Source organism: Aulonocara sp. 'chitande type north' Nkhata Bay, linkage group LG4, assembly GCF_057382095.1.
Source record: "Aulonocara sp. 'chitande type north' Nkhata Bay isolate Kocher_YH1m ecotype deep benthic linkage group LG4, A_spYH_male_GT1.1, whole genome shotgun sequence".
Taxonomy (NCBI): Eukaryota; Metazoa; Chordata; class Actinopteri; order Cichliformes; family Cichlidae; genus Aulonocara; species Aulonocara sp. 'chitande type north' Nkhata Bay.
The window spans coordinates 31,441,357-31,449,003 of record NC_141347.1 but is presented as its reverse complement, the minus strand read 5'-3'; positions in this window follow the sequence as shown (position 1 = coordinate 31,449,003).

The following is a 7,647-nucleotide window of genomic DNA, read 5'->3' as shown; positions in this document are numbered from 1 at the left end:
TATCCCAGTGAGTATCTGTGAAATAAACTTATTAAAGAGCTTTGAGTTCTGACCTTTTGCAGCCAGGGCTGTTCAGTGAGAGCAGGTGATCTGGACGGAGGGATTCTGAAAGGTCATTGTGATTCTTTGGGCAAATTGATTAAGAAGCATCTGTTAACTTGCTTCTCCGAGGACCAGGAAGGGTCGGCTCTGCAGTGAGAGGAGGGGCAGGAGGGCTAAGCTGTCCCCTGACCTCACAAATAGGCCATAAACTGGGTTTCTGTGTTCAGCCTGCTCCAACGGGACCAAAGGGATGGAGCTGTCATCAGATAATAGAACACATGCAGGAAACTGTGTGAGAATTTATTCCATGCTGTGTCCAGATGCAACCAGAATTTTGAAGCTGAAGATGTTTTTCCAGTCTCTTCTGATATAGACTGCTCCAAAAAAGTAAAGGAGCACTTTGAAAACACGCCACATCTCAAGGGGGAAAAAATCAAGCTGGATATCAGTACTGATATGGATTGGATAATGTGTTAGGATTTGATAGAAATGAAAATGATGAACCTACAAAGCTCCTACAAGGCCCCACTGTGCTTGTATAAACGCCAGAGGTGGACCAGGGTATCAGTGAGCTCCTGTTCAGTCTGAGGTACAACCTGGCAGCACTGATTAGACCAAAATATAAAGCTCCAGATATGTTGCATTGGATTTAGGTAAGGCAAGTGTGGAGGGCAGTCAGTATTATCACTTTCTACATCCTCCAGGAATTGCCTGCGTACACTTGCTACATGAGGTTCTCGTGCACCAAGAGGAACCCAGAACCCACTGCACCAGCGTAGGGTCTGACAATGGGTCCAAGGATTTCATCCTGATAGTGGTCAGGGTGCCATTGCCTGATCTGCAGAGGTCAGTGCATTCCTCCATGGGTATGCCTCCCCAGACCATCAGCAAACTGATCATGCTGAATGATGTTACAGGCAGCATAATGTTCTCTACAGCTTCTCCAGATACTTTTATGTCTGTCACATGTGCTCAGGTTGAAGCTGCTCTCACAGGGTGCCATTGGTGGACCTGCCGAGTTCTGGTATTCTATAGTAAATGCCAAATTTGGCTCCACAGTGCCGGGCAGTGAACACAGGGCCCACTAGACCACATCAGGCCTTCAGGTCAGCCTCACAAGATCTTTTTCTGATTATTTGGTCAGAAACATTCACACCAGTCTCGTTCTGGAGGTCATTTTATAGAGCTTGGCAATGCTCATTCTGATCCTCTGTGCACAAAGGAGAGGATATCAGTCCTGCTGAGGGGTAAAGGAATCTCTACAGCCTTGTCCAGCTTTCCTAGAGTAACTGCTTGTCTCCTAAAATCTCCTTCATGCTTTTGAGACTGTGCTGGGGCACAGATTGTATTTACTTATTTTTTAAAAAGCACCAAGAGCCACCCATATTACTGTGTTAACGTGTTCTGTCATCGAGTTTCTCATCATGCGAGAAGAATGAATAATGAAATGAAATGAAATTCGATTTTTAAAAATTAACAAAGAGTTTGGGAAACTGCTATGAATCACTTCTAAATATTTGGAAACATTGTCAGAAATATAAAACACATTTTCAAACAAATATGTGGTTTTGTGTGTTTTTAATCACAACAACAACAGGCAAGTGATGTTGTGAATTCAAGTGGAAAAAATGAAAGTGATGTGAATATAATTATGATAATCATTTAACAGTGGGTACTAACAGGTGTAATTTCTTTTATAGCAAATTCCTGTCCATAGTAAAAACCTGTCTAAATACATTCTGGTAACAGGAAATATCCATAAAAATAGAAATTCTAACCTTTTGAAAGATGATGGAAGACATTATAAGAAATTAAACTTAACTGAACTACGAGAGTAACTGGTTTAAACAGCACAACTGCCAAGTAGCGTATGAGAAGCTACATTTTTGGCAGCAGCAAAGCTATGAGCAACATAAGATGTAAAACATACTTTTATATGAGTGCTATAAGTGTCTCGAAAGACAGAAAGCGTTAGCATCTCCTATACAGCTAAAGTTTCACACGATTAAACCGCTATCAGTATCAGGAAAGTAATTTAGTAGTAATTTTTTAATTATTCGAAAAAAGCCACCCAACAAAACAGTTGGTACATGAGAGTTTCTCATTGTTTCCTCACAGATTTGCCTTGCTTTGTTTTAATCTATGAGAACTCAGCCTTATGTAACACTTAGAGCAGACTGCAGGAACCAAAAAGCTAAAGCAGCAGTAGATTATTACGCATAGTTGTTAAAAATTGAGTCTAAATTGAGCATGACTCATCTCTGCACCACTACCTCCCACCAAGAGCTGCATGATGCACAAACAACCAGATAAATAAAAACAACAGGCCCAATGAAGTTAAAAAAAAACTGAAGAGAACAATCAGACAGTGAAATTTACTGCACAGCTGTAACAGCTGGCACCTTTGCAGGGTGGAGCTGGTCACACGATTGGCCAAGGCTGTGTCACTGACTAAGGGGTGAGATGGGGAGTTCCCCATCTTATGTTGCAGTTCGAATGACAGTGTATCCCATATAAATAAATGGCAGAGACTGACTTTCTTTCATTGCCTCAAGTGACCATTCAAGAAACTGCGATTTTGGATGTTCCATGTTGGTTTAATGGAGGTAGTGACTTCAGTTTCAGAAAACTGAGTCATTTGCTTTATAATATCCTGAAAATGTATTGCATTCCTCTTCCAATTTTAGATATTCTGTTGAATTAATTCATGTATTAATAATTAGTACCACAGGATAGGCATAACAAACAAAACGTATCATTTCAAAATAAAATACAGCAGTTTCAAGAGCCAAAAATGTACCAACGTTCAGTTGACGTTGATAAAATCTGACAAATGTCTACAGTTTACATTAAGCAAAGTTCATTTAATTATATGGAGAAAATCTGAAAATTGAAGTGAATTAAATTAGAATGGAGGTGAAATATATTCTATTACTGCACTAATAGAAAAAAAACCCAAATTGAATAAAGTAAGTAAACAATGAAACTGAGAAATGACTTTATCAAACAAGCAGAAAAACATACTTAATTCCTATTTGAACTGCAGTTTCAATCAGAACCATTCCCAAAACACCAGAGATAAAAGCGTCAGGGATAGGGATGTCACAATATGACTGTGTACTAGATACTTTTTAAAAATGTCCTAATTTATCTTACACTAAAAGCTAAACATTCAAACACTGATTAATTTTAAGGATAAGAAAAAAAAATCAATTTTGTCATAATGTTATCGTCCGGCGTGTGGATTTTAAAAGGTTAGTTTAGTCTGCACTTGGCTTATAAGTGGCAGGTGATTAATGAGGAAGAAGATATGCATATTTACTGTTCTCCCTTCAGTCAGATCTCTGCTGCTTAGAAGAGCCATCTAGAAGAAGGCTTAACGTCCTTTCAGACTAACGTCTGCCCGGCGCCACAACTTTCTCACCATTCTCTCTTCCTCCAGGACTCGTCAATTTGATTGTCTGTCTGGCCCTTCGTACATTATCTGCTGGCACTCAGGCCGAGCCCTTCTCCAAAGCCTGAGATACCGAGGGCAAGATGAAAGGATAACAAATTAGATTATTTGACCACTTTGTCAGAGGGAACTTATAAGAAACAAGGCTAAAGCAATAATTTTGGAACACTTTATCTTGCTTGATGATGATGATGATGCATGGTTAGACGCAGCAGACAGAGTAGCTGACGGGTGTAGCAGCATGCTCCACCACCTCTGATAGATAGTTGGTAACCTGCATTTGAAATTTGTTTAAGTATGCTTTCTTCTGACCAGAAAATGATTCAAAAAATCCGCAAAGAAATTCAAACCAGCAACCACAACTTGCAAAACACAGAAATGAAAAAACAAAACAACTATTACTCACTGTATACAATCACTACCGTGTGCACAACGTCCACTAAATTTGCCCCAGAAACAGGTGATATAACATGTAAAGGGAGGGGTGTAAGCTGAATCAAAATAATAATAACTTCTTTTCACATTTAAAAAAAAAAAAATGTTGAGCTCAAGTTAAGGGACCCCTTTATCAAAAGTTATAATTCTATCAAAAAGCGAGGCAGAGGAAGACTGCAGTTCTTTTATTTTCATTTATTTATATACTTTGGCAGCTTAATGCCAGACACACAACGTTGCTGGGAAATGTTCCACAATTTCATGTCCTTCACAGGCTGCTGCCGAACGGCATTAGAGAAAGAAGGAGAAGGGAAAGGGAGACAGGAGGGGAGAAGACAGAAAGCGACTGATTTCTGCTCATTCACAATGATAAAATGGATAAAATGGTAGAGCAGGTGGCTTCAGCTTCCTTTGTGGGCCTCCTGGCAGGAATTTATTAGACTGGTTTGTTGGCAATGGTGCAGTGTAAATTTTAGTGTTTGCAAACAATCATCTGCTTCATATGTTGCAGTTCCACTATTGTTTCAGCGTGAAGTCCTAGAATTGCATTGCTCATGCGATATATTATACACAGAAGACAGGTTTTGCATATTTTATGAACTTGAAAATAAACTTTCATCATTATTTTTTCATGTTAAATAGCTGAACTTAAGGGCTTTGAGAATCTGACAGAATAACTGGCCGTAAACGAAAGAAAGAGCGGCTCATTTTATCTGATGCTCTGTGCGGTCTTTGGAAAAGTGTGCAACCTCAAAATGTCAGTCTTTTTATTAACTGATATAAAATACCTTCATTTTCAAAAGGACCGAATGAAAAGGATCATTTACTGTAAGGGGACTGGATGACCTTAAAGGCCATCTGTGAGGAATACCACAAAACCACAACGCTGCTACACTTTGTTGCTTATTTTGTTCTTAAAATTCGACAAAGCTGCAGAAGGTGGTGATCTCAAGTTAGATTAGATTGAATCAGCTCTTTATGTTTTTGAGTTTTGAAGCTGAATAGATTCATTGCAATGTTAAATGTATCTCTGCACTAAAACTGTATTATACATATATCAGAAATATTCTTGATCCTAAAACGATATATTCACAGACTCACATTTAAGGTGAGTCCAGAACCTGAAATATACAAGGGATAAGCTTTCAGTTAATTCAACTATTTCTTTATATGCAACAAGAAGGAATCAATAGCTCCATGTTAATCCACATCTTGATCTCACCATGAGTGTGTGACGATAGCTTTCACGCACCTACTCTGCAGTCAGAGCAGATGTATGTGGATCTATCCGGGAGGAGGAAGTTCCTCAAGTTGGCGGTCCAGTTCAGTTGTTTCAGTGGCTCGATGCTTATTGAATTGCGTGCCCATTCCCACAGCTCCAGCAGGTCAAATGACTGGGATGTGTAGCTCACGGCCGCTAAGTGGTCTATCGATCAGTCAGCTGAGCCTGTGGGCTGATGGGATGTGCTGCAGCAGACTCGGCCAGGATTTGGCAAGCTGGTAATGGCTGTAAAATACAAAGCATTCCTACACAGATGAGAAGCACCAGAGTATATAGTTCCATGGCTGTGTTCAAAAAGTGGTGGAAAATTTGAAATGAAGGAACCTTTTAAATACAAGCGCGTCCATGCTCACAGGTGTACACACGGGTACTCACACACACAAACTACACCCTTTTTGGCTCCTACCTCAAAGCACACTGTGCGGTGTCAATATTACGTGCTGCACAATAATGTTTAATATTTAGTATTTACTGTTATATTCCCATGTATCATCGTGATGTTGTTTATTGTATTGCTCTCGTTTTCTTCTGCTTGTTTTCTTTTTTCTTTCTCAACAGGTGATCCAGGTGATTGATATATCTATTTTTTTCTGTCTGCTTATTTAGTTGGGTTTTGTTTTTTTGCCCTTTATCCCCGTCCCTCTTCTCCACTGTTTTTTTCCCCCTCTTCCTTTCTCCCTTTTCTTTTCCTGATTCAAGTCTGTCCCATATCTAGCAAGTGAAAATAAAAAATAAATAAAATAAACAATAAAAGGTGAATCAAATAGACCATTACAGCAATATTAAGTTGTTTTGCTGCTTCGCAGACTAAAGTGACGTTGACTGCTAATTTCAATCAATTGTCCCAAAAGCTCTGACAAAACACATCAGTCTCAACTGCTGCAAGTAACAGAAGACGATGAAGCCAAAAGACAAAATCCATGACTTGAGCAATCAATGTAATTGACCCATGTTACTCAGCCTCTAAGCACCTAAATTCTCATTAATGCAACAAAGTAATCAAACGTATTAAAAGATTATTTTGCACGACTTAAAAGTAAATCATCTTTATTACCATAACTGACAATGAAGGCAACCAAATGGAGACACTGCTCCATAATAAAATGGTTGTAAACATTTGTAAGCACCAATAACATACAAACACAGGTTTAAAAGGTGTAAAATGTAGATAAACACTGAATTAAATGATTGTAAATTTCATAAATCCACATTTTATTCTTAATAGCACATGGCCCAACCTTCTGTGAATTACGGTTTATATACACATATATTATTGGGCCAGACCGTATATTTAAATTTTATTTCACTCTCAGATTAGTTAAGTTCCAGCCATGTACGTGGCATTGCTATTAAGGATCAGGATTCTACACACATGTTTAATCTTTACATGGAAATCATCAAGGATGTGCATCTGATTTGTTCCTCCTGTATACTCGCCACAGCCTGTTCAAGTGACCCAGTGCCCGAGATTAAGGTTTGGCAAAGCCAGATTTAGCACCAGCAAACCAAATCCCAGTTTTTAAGAGCTTGGCTGACTGCCGACTAACTGCAACACCACAGCAGCAACCACCTCGTCAATCTATGTGACATAGTGCAGCATAATATACAGAGCAGAGAGTTTCTAGGTAAAGTGCATCTGCATCTACCTCCAAGAATAGTCCCATCAACACCGAGATTCATATAGCAGTTAAATTGTATCTCACAGCCTTCTGCAGCTGTAATATTATTCAGCTTAAATTATGACAGTGGTTATCTTTGCAAAAGCAATACTTTTAATTAAATGTTTAATTATGCATATAATTTCTTAACAAACAAACAGAGGCTAGATCACTGTTATTATTGACTTTGGTCGATGTGTGATATAAAAACAAAATCAAGAATACAAAAATAAAACACCTTGGGTCACTATATTTGTTTTATTTCCTCATTATAAGGCCACGCTGATGTATCTGTTGTAAATTACTCATTCGCATGCCTCAGTGGCAACAACAGCGATGACTGGAGGCAACGTGTTTTTTAGGTCGGCTGTTTGTCTGTGCCTTCCTGTTGAACATGATTTCTTAGGAATGCCTTGAGGGAAGTTCTTGGTTGAGATTATTAAAGTGCGGAGCTATTCTTTCTCAACACCAGAGGTTGCACATTTGACAAATGCGTGAAAATAAAACAGAGATTACCACAAACCTTTTTTTCTTTTTACAATAAAGAAAAGAAAGCATTACATGTGACATGTAAGTACCTAAGAAGGGGCGAGAATATGTAAGTTACTAATGGATGCAGCTAGGTCCCAAAGACTGAAGTCCTCTTGAACAAAAACAGCTACTTATTGTTAATCGACTACAACCTACAGTCGTTTAATATAACCCACATTTTTTTAATTCCACTGTGCACAAAACACCTGGTTTAAAATAATATTTAACAGTTTCTGGACTGGACA